The sequence below is a fragment of the Anser brachyrhynchus genome, assembly GCF_964034855.1.
Source record: "Anser brachyrhynchus genome assembly, chromosome: 2".
NCBI lineage: Eukaryota > Metazoa > Chordata > Aves > Anseriformes > Anatidae > Anser > Anser brachyrhynchus.
Genome location: NC_137695.1, coordinates 75,608,280 through 75,624,724, shown reverse-complemented (window position 1 = coordinate 75,624,724; position 16,445 = coordinate 75,608,280). Strand labels below are relative to the sequence as shown.

The 16,445-nt window shown below is 36.4% G+C and overlaps 1 protein-coding gene across 5 annotated transcripts in view; it reads left to right on the top strand.

The window, feature by feature from the left end:
- CDH12 (cadherin 12) overlaps positions 1-16,445 on the top strand; it is a 573,314-nt gene that overhangs the window by 100,977 nt on the left and 455,892 nt on the right. Inside the window, exon 1 of one of the 5 annotated variants that reach the window (XM_080580157.1) lies at positions 4,530-8,697. The exons of the other annotated variants lie outside the window; for them this stretch is intronic. The gene's annotated coding sequence lies outside the window, so the exon portion shown is untranslated. Of the gene's footprint in view, positions 1-4,529; positions 8,698-16,445 lie in introns of those variants that run through there. 5 annotated transcript variants of the gene reach the window in all.

Sequence of the window (16,445 nt, the reverse complement as noted above, 5' to 3'; positions counted from 1 at the left end):
TTATTTAGGTTTCTAAGAAATGTTAACACATTTGAAAAATTCTGAGGAAACAGCTTAAAGTTAAAAGCCAGAATTTCAGCCAAGAATTGTATCTATCTTTATATCTTTAAGAATAAAACTAAGTTACAGTGAATCTAAAGTAAAGGAGTCAAGCTTTAAGGTAAGAAGATTTGTCTCAGCAAAGAAAATCTAGCTGTTTGCTACCGCTGATTCTGTTTGTCTCTCAGTTCCCCTAAACTCTTCTTCCCAGCGAAGTATTTATATATTAAAATTTACTGACCGTGTGAAAAAAAAGTGATCCTCAAAGGCTACAAGGTCTGAGGCTGATCATTTTACAGGTGGATTGTTTAACAAATAGGACTTCTTATAAACAATTCACTGCCTTTGCATTGTTTCTGTGCTTTGGTGCAGCTGTGTAATTGATGATTTCATTTAAAACAATACTTTCCCTGAACACACACTGGAGTCTTCCGGCAGTACAGTGGCTCAGGTACTGACATGATCCAAATGAGTCTTTCATATGGAAGAAGTGCACAGAGTTGCTCCCAAGAACTGCCACTGTTCTTATGCTTGGGAGAACTGTTTGGGAAAGTAGGAAAAGGCAATTTATAAAGTATTTTCAAATGGGCTCACTTGCGGAAGTGGAGAAACCTTCAGAAACACTGTATGGCAGCTGTGGCCCAGTTTGGAGGCTGAGGTGTAGGACAGGGAGTGAGGGGAGAAAAAGACAAAAAGGGAATCAGACAGTGGGGCAGGTGGCTCCCCACTTACCTGGGATCAGGCAGGGGCTTCCCTGCCACTTAGGAAGGGACAGAAAAAAAAAAATAAAAAAAAAGTGTGTATTTTTTCCTCAGAGCAGTCAACTAGAGCTTTCACCAGGCTAAGACTGAGATATTGTCTGTTGCAGTGGCTTCCACCCTAATGAACTGACACCTTATCTCCTGTTATTCATCTCACTATGGTAACATCAGTCTATAAGAAAAGTGCTTAGCTGGTGTTCAGAAAAGTTTCCTGCAGACTAAGAGTAAGAATAGAAAAAATATATTAAAGTATATTTAAAAAAGAGTCTGAGAATTTCTTTCTCTTCAGACAACTTTTCAATTTTCTTTAGCATATTCTGAAAATAGGAATATTTTTATACATCTATTGCCTTCCAATAGATAGAAGCTGGAGAACTGTGGAAAGGAGCGCCACTTCACCTTTTCTTCTAATTCTTCATCTGCTCTCTCATGAGGGAAAAAAAAAAAAAAAAAAAAAAAAAAAGGACTGAAAATGAAGAGAGATGGTAATTAACTAATAGTCCAAAATTTTTCAAGAAGCTGCATTACAGTCAGACACATGGAACTACGAATTAGAGTGATCACTTCAATAGCTGGTTGGAAGTGACTGTTTTCTTCTCTTATATATATATAAACAAGATCCAAGTATAGTGAATTCACATCGTGGTATAGTATTATAAACATTTGCATTCTGACACATGGAGAATTTACAAGTAAAAAGGGTGATACAGTGGTTTCAAAATGACAGTTTTCTAGTTCCATTTCACTCAGGTTTTAACCCTGTCTTATTCTTCAGTTTCATGTTAATTCCATAAACGGAGAAGAAACATCAATTTATTTTATCCATAATGCTAAATTTCCTTTTTACATTGCTTAGGAAACAACAATTTAATGAGGTAGAACCAAGGACTTTGATTTTAGAGCAATGAACTTTGGACTGTTTTTGTTTTTTTCCATTTGTTTGTCTTTGTGATTTGTTCCATGTTCAAACGAAGTGCATGAATGGTGGAATTTCACTTTATTTGCTTCAGGTTATTGCCTCTCTCACACCTTACTAGATTACATTCACACTAACCAAAGTCACTGTTTACACTTCTTTAACTTCAGTATTGACTGAAGTAACACTGAATCTCTCCCAGTGAGGGCAGATTTAGCTACAAATCATTGTTCCAGAACCAAGATCATTAATCAGCCTCAGGCTAGCTCCATTATGTGTATGTTCAGCATAGAAGAGATATTAGCTGCTCCACAGAAGAAATGTTACCATAAGATTAGCTCTGACTCCCTGCTGGAGCAGCAAATTACTCTGAAGTAATAATTATAATACATTAGTAGAGGTTTAATTTCCAGTAAGTGCTGTCTGTTTAAGGGGTGGCAATCTCACCATGGCTCAGAGAACAACAGATCATATTATCAGCAAGAACAAACCTATATGGAATTAAGAGAAAAAAAAAAAAAAAAAAAAAGAAAATTCATTACAGTCTCCATATTTAAACAAAAAGTCCCTAGAAATTTCCTAGCTAGAGTTTTTTGGACTAAACCATTTATGCTGTTTGCTAAACCCTTCCATTAATCTGTAGGCAAGGAAATATCTTTTACTTGTAAATAAGGCATGACTATGTAAACTCTAACCTTCTTTTCAACAGTCATTTCTGGAACATGCTAACCTCTCTGTTTGAGTATATATATAGAACAAGAAGAAATGAAGTTGTGCCGCACCCTGATTATTTAGGTTGAATGAGCATAGCACATTGTTTTTAATGGAGTTACACCAGTTTACGATGGCTGAGGGTTTGGACTTTTATGTATAAAAGGATATGAAAGGATTTGATTTCTCTATACAGAGCTGCTATGCATCACAACTTGGAGCTTATTTTGAGAATCAGCTACAGCTAAAACAATTATTGTGGATTTTTTTCTGCTATATCTCTGTGTTGATATTCATCAATTTAAAAATTTTAAAGTCAAAAGTCTGTGCTCAGAAATGTTTCAGTCCTCATCATGGCATTGTGGGGAAGTAATACAAACTTTTTGTAAAGCATGGTGTCTTTGAAATATTCAGTACAACTCAGATCCACAGTATTTTTTTTAAATGAGTTACAAGAAACTTTTGAAGAAGTCAATATGTGATAGTTTCTGTTCCAGCAGTGACCCAGTGCATTGTATTAATTTTCTCCACTCTACATTGGTTTCTTTGTCAGGTGTGGGGAAGGGACTTTTTTATGTGAAGATGAAAACATTTAGCTACTAGCTATTTACTACTGTAACTTCAGTTGCAAGTGTTGTATTATGTCTTGCAAATTGGTCATCACTTCTGTCCCTTCACAGAGAAAAAAATGACAAAGTTCTTGGGACCTGGGGAGGTGGAAAGCTGGTCACTGGATGTTATTGTATTATGGAGTCAAGTTAAATAAACCCAACTGGCAGTCACAGGACCTGCCATCTTTCCTTCAGATGAGACCAGAAACAGTGACAGAGATAGCGTGTCTCCGCTTCCACTGAAGACAGCTTGGTAACTAGAGTCTGAGTTGCTGCTTCAGCAGAGGCAGCTCTCTGCTTCTCTGCACACAGGAACTGATGCCTGAAATGTGTTTCTAGACAGGGATACAAGGTGGACCAGCATGGAAAAAGCCATTGTAGGAGAGGTCCCACATGCTCATTCTAGAACAAGAATGACATGATTTATCTCACCCCACTGCAAAATGAGAAAACTCAAAAAAATCACTGTTTTTTCTGAAGCAAAAATGTAAGAATCCTTGTTCAGTAATACATAATCTACTTTAAATTTAAATCCTGTTTTACTCAGGCATAATTTTTCATGTAGATAAACTGATTTTGAAGGTCAATTTGATGCATTCAAGGTTAGTGAGTTCAAGAACATTTTCTTCTTTCTCGCTCTCATTTTTACATTTAAACTTTTTTTTTTAATTATTATTATTATTACCTATATCTCATCACGTATTTTGAGGATTGTTCTCCAGGTTCATTCAAACCTTGATTTGTGGAATTCTTTGTGGTTCTAGTATAGCAGTAAGGAGATTATTATCTTTTAATCCTGAAGATATCTCATTTGATTTATATCTTTCAAGAATGTATACATTTGAAGGTTTTTCCCCTTTTTTTTTCATTTTGGAAAAAAAAAAGCCGTATTGTTAGATACAGATTAAATAAAAACTGTAATGTCTGGATTTGAGCTTTTATGGCATTCAGAGTTATAGATACTGTATTAAGAGCGGTTTGGGCACAGATCAGCTCTTCAGAGTCTGCATTACAGGACTGAATTCATTTATTTCAAAAAGGAATAGTCTTCTCAGTTCTGTTGAAACTGAACCTTCCGAGATACAAATAAAAATGCGCATTTTCTTTTCCTTTTAGTACTGATACACTTTCAGACTAGGCAATGAACTGAAAGAGACTATTACAACACTTTAAGAAATGCTGCTTTCTTCATGTGTGTGGTCAAATCAGAATTATTCTTTGGACAGTTTATGCTCAGATTAATTCTTATACAGATTAATAGCCCTGTTACGTTAAAAGAAATTCTTCTGCTTTAAATTTTTTATGTGAGACTCCAATCTGGAGATTTTGGCTTAAATCATCAAAACCACATTCACATTTCCATCTGTTATATATTCCCAAATGGAGTTTCTGTGAATAGCTAAAATATTAGAATAATCAGACTGTTCTATGATCTGAACAGAGATGAACAACCCTAAAAAAATATTCCTAAAATCCAGTACAGTACTACAAACAAATAAACAAATAAATAGAGAACCTTTAGATAGCTCTAATGAAAACTATTTATGAAACAGGAATAGGCATGAATATAGACCAGAAAATAACAAAAGATTTGATTTCAGCTGACTACCTTCAGTTCCATGCTCAGGAGCTGTAATTTCATGCTTCAGAATTGTCCTATATTACTGTCACAAACACAGTGTTTCAAAAGACATTAAGAAAACACTTCAGAACAAAAGAAATGTTCAGAGAATTCAAAATTAGCATTCACAACATTCAGAAACATTCAGAACAAAAAACTTCAAGATACCTGCTATTATTAAAAATAAGAGCTCATACATGCATTGGTTTATTAAACTTTTTGATGGAGGAGCTGCAATCCATTCTCATGTTTACTAACTTAGGTTAGGACTGGTCTCTCTGTCCTCAGGTGAAAACCATCGTCTGAATCATCAGCATTTTTTATCTTTTTAATCCTTTAGAAATACACCAAAGACTGATTGCTTTTCAGGAGAATGATACAAAAATGTACTTGCTACCTGATCTGTTCCAGCCACTGGGAACTGTCATTCATTTCATTATTTTGGCCAGTGAACAGGAATAACAAGTGCTTGTGGGCCCCAAGGGAGACATAGGCGTGAATTTATCTCACCAAGACCTGAATGCTCCTCTAGAAGTGCCTTTTTCTGTCCACTGACTACAGACAAGACTTACAGTGATTACAGTCCTGTATAAGGCATCTTAATTAAGAACCCCAAATTGATCTCATTCATTCCCTTCTGCAATGCTGACCATGTCGTTCAAGCTTCTTAAATACCAAAAAAACAAAACAAACAAACAAACAAAAAAAAACAGAAGAGGAAGTAAACCCATCCGTAATTGGCATTACAGATGTATGTTCTAATGTCACAAGCCCCAAGCACATGGACAATCTTCCACATCGGGTCAAGGCAGTTAGGCTGCTGGCTGCAGCACTCCTGCCTTCACCCACTGCTGCACCTTCCAGCCCCAGCACTCACTGGACAACAAATTAAACCTTTTGGGGCAAATCAGTTGGCCCCTACATCCCCCTCCCCTCCCAAAAGCAAACAAAACCAACATAAAGAATTTAATGTTTTACACACTCAGCACACTGCAGCTGCAGCCTTTGATTTTACAAAAGGAGTCCTAAGTGTTTTGTGTACATATATTTTTTTTCTTTCTCTTTTTTCTTTCATTTACTGTAAGTGAGTAATGGATGTTTCCTTTAATTTACCAGTGATAACAAAAACCGAGCGATTCATGACCATTTGATGACTGTGTTTTGGGTCTCAGTCACTTTCCATACATATTTTAAATTTAGTTGGATTTAGCATACTAGCTTGACTATTGCCAGGAGCTAATCTGAATTACGCTGTGTGGTCCCGTACCAAGGCTTAAGCTTCAAACCTCTGAATCTGGCAGAGTTATGAAATCCTCTCTTGATCTATCACTGTCGGTAACCAGCAGGGTTCCTTTTCAAGAAGGGTGAGTTATTCTGTCAATCAGTCTATAAAAATGTGCCTGTGAAGGTGAATATTCCTCTCTAAAGGTGCTGGCTGGTTTTGTTATGTGCTCTAAGGTCTAAGTACCTTTCTCTGAAGCTTGTGCTCCTTCTCTCAAAAGAAAGACTTGAAAGTCTTTTCTCTGTCCCACTGTTTAGCTAGTATCCCCTTGTGTTTTGGCAGATGTAGAGCATTTCTGTTAAGGCATACTCCAGTGGTGAATTTTAAATCCACTCCATGCCATGATCCATGCCCCAGCCCTCTCTGAATCTACCTTCAAGCAACACTTCCATTTCAGAGCTCTAGGAGAGGTGGGCTTGCTCCATGATCCCCCAGGCTGTCTGAAGATTATTTTTTTTTTATCAATAAATAGAAGAGATTATAAGGTTGAAGTATCATTTTTAGCACTATTTTTAAATTGTATTTTTCGATGTCTTTGTTACCTCCGGCACATTTTCTTGGAAAACACTACCAAAATCAAGTAAGATATAAAGTGTAAAGTAAATAAAATAAGAATACATTCATCATAAAATAATTATACAACCACTTCAAGGGCAGTGAAACAAAAACTACTCTATTTACAGTTTTTAGATTGCAGTCTAATTCCAAGCCTTTTGGGGGTTTGCTGTCTTTGAATACTACAATTACTTGATACATATTGATATGCTAAGAGAATGTGACAAGAAATTAGAAATATAACATTTTTATTCTTAAAGGAAAAGAAGAGGGAAATATATTGGAACTAAGGAGTTACCATACTACAATTTTTTTTGTCATTTTTTGTTTTGGTTCGGTTTTGTTTGTTTCTCCTTAAGGAAGGAACAGAAGATAAGATAGGGAAGGATAAATCACCAACATCAGAATAGAAAAAAAAAGTTCTTACACAAGGCAAAAAACAAAGAGGCATACTTTTTTGTGTGTGGAATTTCTTATGTGAATGGATATGAGAGAAGTTATTAACAAGCAGGTAGTTCTAATTACATAGGAAAAGAATACTGTATTTGTCTTTGGTTTGACTATGACTATTGCTCAACTGTCTGAAAAAAATATGTATATAAAAAAATTGAGACCCCTATCTGCTTTTTGAAATGACCATCATAATAAGATTAGTTAATCAATCCCTAGTTCTACTTTTATCAGATTTGGTCTCTGAGAAAAATCATATGGAATTTTCTTTTAATGCAACCAACTGCTCATTATGGCATATTCTGATAATGGAATGTGTTTAAGTAAAACAAAAATATGTGGTCTTCACTGTAATATCTGATTGTATTTAAAATATAATACTTCATACATATATAAATACTGAGGTTATAAAAAGGTTACTATCCTTATTAGAAGAATCAAAGTCAGCTTTAACGGTGTAGGAATGATATCCACAGCTCAAGCACAACATGTATGTGGTGAATAATAGAGAAGATGCAAGGTGATCTTGAGTGATAGCCTTTCTTTCACAACCTTCTTACCTTGTTTTAATCTGCATGTTCACTAGATGTGTTGTGTAGCTATACCCCATAGAAAGCATGGAATATTATATTTTGTTAGGTATTAAATATTCATATGCACATAATAGTGACATTAGGTGTTGCTTATTTAAGCTTTCTCTGATTTTTTCTTTGCTTGAGAATTGAAAGATTTCTAAGATGTTGGCCTATCTAAGTTATGTTTTCACACTGTCTTGTCTAAACTGCATGATTATGATCACCACTTGCCTTTATTTAGTCAAAACAAATTCTGATTTGGACCTTATGCAAAGCCAGTTTTTCCATTGCTATAGTCTCCAGTCTAATGAGGTCAATTAATGTTTTCTCTTTTGACCAAGCTGTTGTTCCTCACGTTCCTTCACCCAAACACTTACTTTCACTTTCCAAATATCTCTTTCTTGTTTTGTTTTCCATTATAACTAGAATTCTTACAAACAGACAACATCACCGAGAACAAGGGCAAACAGTCATGCTCCCAGAGACAATTCCTTCCTGGATACCATCATTTTTCTTTCCATTTACTGAAAATCAGATGGAGAAGGCATAACAAAAAGGTTTCACTGTGGAGACTAACAAATGAAAGTGGGCCACCTGATGTGCTGTGTCAGAGAGAAGTGATTACTTTTCATCTGCTGTTAACCAGCAGAGGGGGGAGCAGCCGTGGGCAGTAGAAGGGGTAACACAGGTGATTTTGAGGAGGGTTGGATTTGGGGGAGACTCTTCTGAGTCTTCCTTTGTGATGCTGAGTGCTTCCTGGGTGAGGCAGGGTGGATGTGAGCGCTCTGGCTGTTTTTAAGGCCCTTTGCTTTCTTATGCAGTGTTGGCATTGGGCTGTGAGGTGAAGGGGATGGGGTTATTTGGTGTCTGTGGTTTTGGTGTGAGGGCTTCTTCACAGAGAGCTATTTCAGAGCTGATGGAAGGGCTATTACTGAACAGCTTGAGTGGGGCTGGCTTTGTCTGGCAGGCTTTCTGGAGAGTTTAACAAGGATTTTTTTGAGAGATTGATTCTCAAAGCTTCTGGTTGAAAGCTGCAAGCAAGGGGGACTCAAAAACCTGTCTGTAGTTCATATGAGGTGGCTGTGAGTTGCGTTTATAGCTTAAACTCTTTTTAGACCTTTTTTCTGCTAAGCAACAGGTTTCTCTTCTGTGTTTTTACTGAGTTCTTTTAAGAAAGTAAGTAAAAGTTACGTGTGTGGGCCTTAGATAATCACTGTACCTTCCCTGAGTTGTGTTTAAGTACATTGTTCTAGTGGTTTTGGTTTCTCCTCTTTTTATTTTTTTTCATGTTCACATGATTGAACAATGCAGCTCTGGACTTTAGATCTGTTTAGCCTTATTCCTGTCATGGAGACTCTGTACCACATATAGTACCAATCCTAGAGGCTGATACTCTTTTAATGAAGTGCATAAACAATTGTTTGATGTTTGGCTTTTTTCTTGAAAACATTTTTTGTTTAAAAAACAAAACTTTCATTTTATGAAATACTAATGTAAAACCCCAGGTTTAATGCAAGAACTCTGGTTTCTCTGTTTCTAGAGTATATATAGGATTCTCATTATGAAAGGATAATAATTCCACCAAATATTCAAGTATGTGAATAAGTCCTATTGAGTTCAAAAGTAAACATGCCTAATTATCTCGATAATTAAAGGTTAAGAAAAAAACTACAACAAAAATTTACAGTGTTAGTAGTTTGACTTCATTAATAGGATGGTACTTTAAAAATTAAGGATGTTCCCATGTGGTTGATTGGATATCTAAGAAATAGCTTCTCGCATGTGTTAAGTTCTTATTCATTTTCTTGTGCTTTTTTGGTTTAATTTTGGGAAATGCTTTCATGTCAGCTTAGTGGATGTTCTGGAAAGCAACTTTAGTTCTTTCTGAAAATCCAGGCTTCTATTGTGTGTCTAGTTCTAGACTTTACTGTTTGATTCCTAAAAGGTGGTCCATCTTAGGGGGAGGGAATTAATCACTACAAGGGACCTCAAATTGTTGTGGTAACCTGTTGTTGTTGTTTCCTAACAATTGTTGAAGCAAATATTGTCAAGTATGAACAAGTTTCTTTTGATTGGTTTTATATATATATATATACACACACGTATATATACTTGGTCTTCTAGAAGCAACATCTTTGGGTAATTATGGGTAACTGGCAGTATAAGAAATTCTTGTTTGGGCCCAATAAATGTTTTTTTTTATACTCTTATGCGAGGATTTCATTTTATTTCTTAATTAGTTATCCTTGAAATGTCCGATCCTGTTATGTAGTCATCAGGGCTTTGATGCAGACAGCTAAATTAGTATGTGATTGGGACCAAGCTTTAGAGTTGTACATAAACAGGAATGGATAAGTGTTTCATTAAATCCTTACTATATTCCATCCCTGCTGACTAATACACGTAAAAGAAGAATAAAGAGGGAATTAGGAAGGATAGAAGACGTAATTTCACTAGATATCCTAAGTTTTCATCCTTTGAAAATGAAACAACAGGAGGGAAAAAAGAGAAGGAAAAAAAAAAAAAGCTATTTGTACGCACAAGGAAAAACTCCAGACAGTAAGTACAAGGTTTTCTTGTTTTGTGGAACCTAGAAATGTAGCTTTAAATAGATATCTAGACACTCCCAAATGTTTCCCATACACTAGGGGAAGCAGAGACATGTATGTCGATTATTAATTAATCTGACCACCTAGCTGGCAAACCTACATCTGAGACATCATCTATCTGTCTTCATTATCTCTGAGTTTTGTGGTATTTCCTGCTGATTGACTTTTATATTCAAGACCTGGCTTTTTCAGGAGAGACATTAAGAGGTTCTCCTGAGTGTGTTGTAATGCAATTCCAGTACATGCTCCAGCATTAATCTGCTACATTTTACTATTACAGGAGGCTATAGATTCAAACAGTACAACTTTTCACAGGCTTGTCTGGGCTAAAATGCATATTAGTGGTTAGCTTATATTTCTAGGCAATTCAGTTATTTAATGTCAAATTTACTGTAATACCATAGTGTTAGAAGGGCATATGTGCTATTATCTGTTCTTCTTAAGGTTTTCAAAAAATATAATCTTTTTATTGAATATATTGTGGAGAAACACGAGGAAAAAAATCTGCCATTTCACCTGTAATCAAATTCCTCAGGATGGTTTTGACGCATAGTGTGCTATGATAGAATCATAACACTTCCAAAATAAGAAACATTAAATCCTGCTGATGCTTATAAATTTTCAGCGTCTCAGTGCCTAGTTAGATCAGCTGCACACTTAACTACTGTTTTTGTACTGTGTGATGTTGCATAATCAGAATGTGATGCTGCTACAGCTATAGGTCTGTCTTTATGGTTACTGCTGAATGACTGCATTCAGTGCTCTGTATTCTCCTCCAGTGAGTACTGCAGACGTGCTTTCTACAGACTCTGCAGCCCTGTTAAAAACACTTGAATTTTCCTTGCATTCAGTGTGGGCTTTATTGGGTTGCATATATGAAGTTAGAGGCACCAAACAAAGAAATTTTATAGGGGTTCTGTTGCTATGAATATGAACAGTTTTGAAGAGGGAACAGAATGTATCAAAAATAAGAAAGTATCACTGACTTTTTTTTTTAATGTGCCTATTTACCTTGGTTGGGGTTAGAGGGAGGCTAAAAAGGAAATGGACATAAGAAAGCAGTCATGTCTTCATTTCTATATCGTTGTTAGTTTAGGTGAAGCTGCTGACCATGAAGAAAGCTGTAGGATCAATCTGGCAATGGCTGTGTCGTGTGTTAACCTCACTGAGACCACAAATCCATTTCATATGCAGTTGGCTGACTAATATCCATCAGAGGCAAATGACAGGTATTGTCCTTGCAGCTGCAAAACTGGGATTCCCAGCCTAAGTGAAGGAAGGATCCTGTGTCCCCCCCCCCCTCTTAGTTTCTCTCAGGTTGATTCTATGATGTGAGGGGTTAGATATGGGCTGTGGGGAACACAACTTAGTCTCCTTATCCTTTTTTTTTTTTTCATAATCTAGTGATTGAAAAGTATCAGTAACATCATAATTTAGAAGGGGATGTGAAAGTAAACTGCATTCAGCTACTTAGGCTGTGATTTTTTTTTTTTTTCCCCCTGTCCTCACCCAGTACCTTATTGCTGAATATAAAGAGGAACTGAGAAATAGCACATTAGGAATGCAGAGTTAATAATATTCTATTAGGAAAAAAGTCAGCATTAAGTAAAGCAAAATTGTTTGCTGATGGTTAGCTGTGTGTTGTGGCTGATACTGTGGGTGTCTTGGTAATTAAATTGAAGTTAGCTCATGGGTTTATACACAAAATGGAAACATAGCTAAAAGGTACATCTTATTTCCTAGACAAATGAGTAGGGTTTTTATTAGAGAGAAGAATCTGGTCACATGCATAGAAGGGAAAAAATAAACACTGTTTAGCTATACAGTATTGAGGAAAATGAGATGAATAATGAGGAAATTATGAGAAATAAGGGGACTAACTACTGGTTTCAGCTCAGATGAAGTATGTTGTGGTATAGGTCAATTCAATTCATCTTTCATTTACCTCGTTCATAAGTCTTATTTATAGGAGATCCATTTTGAAGTTAACTAATCTACAGTGAACTGGAGACTGAAGTTATATCGCATGTATAAAGCATAATCATATAGTGGGTTTGCTCAGTGACACTTTAAAAAATAGCTTTTGGGAAACATGTTAATATTCACATCTCAGAAAAGCTATGATCCTTTAAAAGGGAAGTATTTAAGAGTTTTCAGAATAGAAGAACTTGCTCCCTAGAACGTGTCTGTACTGCAAAATAATATGCTGTTCACTTATGTTGGCTAATTTAAGATAGCTACTTGGTTGAGAACATCAGCTTTTAACTTGAGTTAGAGCTACTTTTCTTACAGCTGCAAGCAAAACAAATAAGTTGTTGTATTCGCTACTGATAGCAGCGAACAAGGATAATCAGTTTTTTTCAATGACTTCAGTATAAGGAAAGATTAAATAACTAAATTTTCAACTTGGAAGAGACAAATGTGCTATTGGCCTATAAAATTATGAATGACAGTGTGTTAATCACTTTATATTCACTTTTCATATCTCATGATACAAAAATGAAGCATATCAAAAAATAATCACACAGTTGATATAGAACAAAGAAAGTACCTGTCATACAGAATACAATTAAAAATGTGGGATCTTTTTGCCAGTGATCATTTTGGAAGAGCAAAGTATAACTGTGCAGAATTGTTAGAGCAGTTAATAAAATAAGCCCTTCTTCATGATTCTGATCTTCATTGTACAGTGAGTCATTCTTTGGAGCTGGTTATTCCAGCTCCCTTCTTTCAGTTTTCCATCACTTGCTTGCCCTGTGCTTTCTTATTCCTGTGTATCTGTGTGTGGCTAGTGCTTTCTTGACTTTTTAGGCATTGTGAGCCTCCATCTACCTCAGAGACCTTTATACCTCAGATTATGTTAATGAAGAAGGATGGAGTAAGGCTTAAACTATCAGAAACTCAAAGTAAGTAAACCGAAGGGATGCAAGCTGGGTGCAAGCTTTTTGTTTACAATGTAGTCATATGTGCAATTTAAATGTTTATTTCTAGGGAACACTTTAAAACCTACCAATTATGTTCTTTCCTTTGTCCTCCTACAGTAATAGTAATGCTGTTTAACCATATGTGAGCTAGTTTAAAATTTAGTAAACTGATAGAGCTAGCAATGGTAAACCAGTCTGCTGTTGTCTTCAGTATGCTGAATTTCTAACTGTGAAATAAAATGATAAAATAACATGATGATAAAATCATCTATAAAATGATGTCAATACAGGAAGAAGAAAAGTTTAGTTTGTAAATCCTTGTCAGCAAGTGGAATAGATAAAATATCAATGTGGGGACTGCTAAGCTTTCTGTTCTTTGGATACTTAGTTTCCATATATTCAATGAGAATGGGTATCTTCAATTTCGCTTACAACTCTGAAAATATTGAATAACTGTTTCTTTATAACATAATATTTCTTTAGCTTGTATTTGCCTATTTCCTTTAGATTGAAAAGGTTAGTTGTAAGCCTAGTTAATGTATTCAAGTGTTCTGTTTTGCATTTCTTATATACAACACCTAACCTCATCAAGCTGTGATGAATGCCAAGTCTCTCAAGTAAAATAATTTTGAAGAATCAAGTGGGTCTGGATGTTTCTAATCTTCTATTTACTAGGCACATCTTTATATATAATAATAATAAGAGATGAGTTATATTTTATCTGCCACCATCTTGCTTATCCCCACATATACGCACGATTTTCTACCTTGGGTTTCTCCCAGATCACCGTGATGTTCTGTAACAGAAATATCATGGTGTCACTGGGAAATGTCATCTACTTGCTGGCTGCTTCCTCTTCAAAATGGTTAACTGGATAGATACATGTTGTTCGCTACTTAAAAATATGTGACAGTTTTGAGGGATCACTCCTAAACTTTATTTCCAGTTGCTTAATTAGTTTACAAATCAAGATATTTGCCCCTTTAAAAAAAAAGTGTAGTACACAATTGGTGACAAAGCTGAATAATATATTTGTGTAATTAAAAATAGTCCTTTATGAAATATCTAATTACACTATTTTGAAAACTGAAGTTAATTAAGCCCACCTTCATCTATTTCCCCCACCTTTGTTTGCATGTGTGTATTTGAAAAGAGTAACTCTATTGGGTGAGATAAGTGACATTTCTATCCCACCCCCCCTTACAGGAGCCTTTCTGGCTTTAGCCTAACAAGTTATATTTATCTAATTGTTCTGCTATTCTATCTTAAATAACTGATAGAAAATCTAATTACAGTAATGGGACAAATCTCACCAGGCTGTAAATTCTAGCTTTTTTTTCTTAGCAGCATTATTTAAGGATAGGTATTGCATTATTATTTTACATGCTATTCAACAGTTTGTTTGTAGGGACATTGTGCTCTCTCCTGGTGTTTGGTACTGCAATTTGTTCTCAGTCTTTTTCTGAGCGTCACCAAGTACTTAACCCTCCCTTCCTGTAGAACAAAATTCTTTGATCATGTCACTGGCTTTAAACTAGTGATTGGAAGATGAGTATCATTTCTGGACATGCTTAGTCAAGTAGTCTTATTGGCTAGTCTGAAGTTCACATTGAAATGGACAGTTAGCATTGTATTGTAGGCACATTGTGGGTCTATACTCTGGAAAAATAGTTCAAAATAATTGTCGTCAGCAATTTCTCTCCTTTACTGGTCTTTGCACTTTATCGGTAATTGTGCACTTACAGTATGCATTCATTTGGAAAACTAAATGCAATGTGAATACATTCAAATAAAGATGAAATGGGGGGTAATTAGGTGCAAGGCCAAAATATCAATGCTCTGGTACAAAAGGAGCAGGGTAAATGACCTGACTTAACTACTTTAGTCATATATAGCTTCATTTGTGTGTGTAGTAGGAAAAAATATTTTAGATTGCCTCAGAAGAGCTTGTACACTAGTTACTTATATATAAAAAACTATATATGTGAAGTACATATGTAGTGTGTGTGTGTGTATATAGATATATATGTAAAGCGAGTTTGGCAAATTAACTCTTAAAGAAAACTTCCTGTTTGGGTGGGCAAGAAGTCAAATGGAGTGATTTTGGGGAGTTAGTATTTACTTCATTGTGTTTTCAACTGAAGTAATTCACCTGTCTCTCCCTCAAGCATCTCTTCACCAGCACTTGCATGCAAAAAATTAAGACTAAAACACAATATCTTGGTGGAAATAAGTACACTTTCTAACTTAATGTTTTTGTAGGTTCTTAAACTCCATCTCAATCATATTTGACTTTTGCATATAAAGACATTAACATGGTCTGAGAGTACCTGAGTACTTCGACAAAGGAAATTAACTGCAACTAAAGAGATAATCTGAGGAATTAGTTCTTATACCTATATATTGATGAGAACTATTGAATTTTAGGATTATTGGTCATCAGAATATCTCTCTTCTGTTCTACAGGTCTGGAGGAAAAAGGGTGTTTTTTGGCTTGTAACCATGACCTGCATCTGAATGTCCATTTGTGGGTCTGGCAGACAGCCCAGGTCAACCCACCACTCAGCAGCTCTTGCACTGCCCCTCCTCAGCATGGCAGGGGGAAGTAAGGTGGAAAAGCTTGTGGGCTGAGATAGAGACAGGGATGGCACTTATCAGTTACTGTTATAGGCAAAATAGACTTGACTTGGAACAAACTAATTTACTGCCAATTAAAAATAGAGTAGAATAGGGGGGGTGGGGGGTGGGGGGTGGGAAGGAAAGCTAAAACACCCCGCTGACTGTCCCTCTCCCCTCCATCACTGCCGTCTGCCCAGAGGCCACAGGGGGGTCTCTGTTCCAGCACCTGGAGCCACTCCTGCCCTCCTCCTCCGCTCCCCCAGGTGTCGACAGGGCTGTTTTTCCCCCTTTCTTTCTGTCAGCTGCCAGGCAGCGCTGTGCCCTCCTTTCTTCCCCAGGCTGTCCCTGAGGCGAGGCTCCGCCATCTTGGCTGCTGGGCCCAGCCGTGCCCTGTGGTGGGCCTGTTGGGGCCAGCATGGGGCAGCCCCAGCATCGCCACACGCAGCAGCAATGCAGACATGCACCCACACCAGCTACATACACCACTTGATTTTCTTCTTGTCCTGTGCACTCAGTGTGAGATGGGTCACGTGTCTCATTTCCTTCCGAAGTTCGATTATCTCTGTATTATGCTGGAGACATCATACCTCAGTGAGGGAGAAAGCAGTTGAGCTCTTCACCTGCATTACCACATTTTGACACCAATTCTGCTGGTTGCAAGCAACTAAAGAATGGGATTTGGTTTGCTGTGTTTGACTTCTGCCCCTTCAGAGTTTATTTTGTTTAACTCGGTTTATTTATTTTGGTCAATTCTTTTGACCTGATCAGTTTT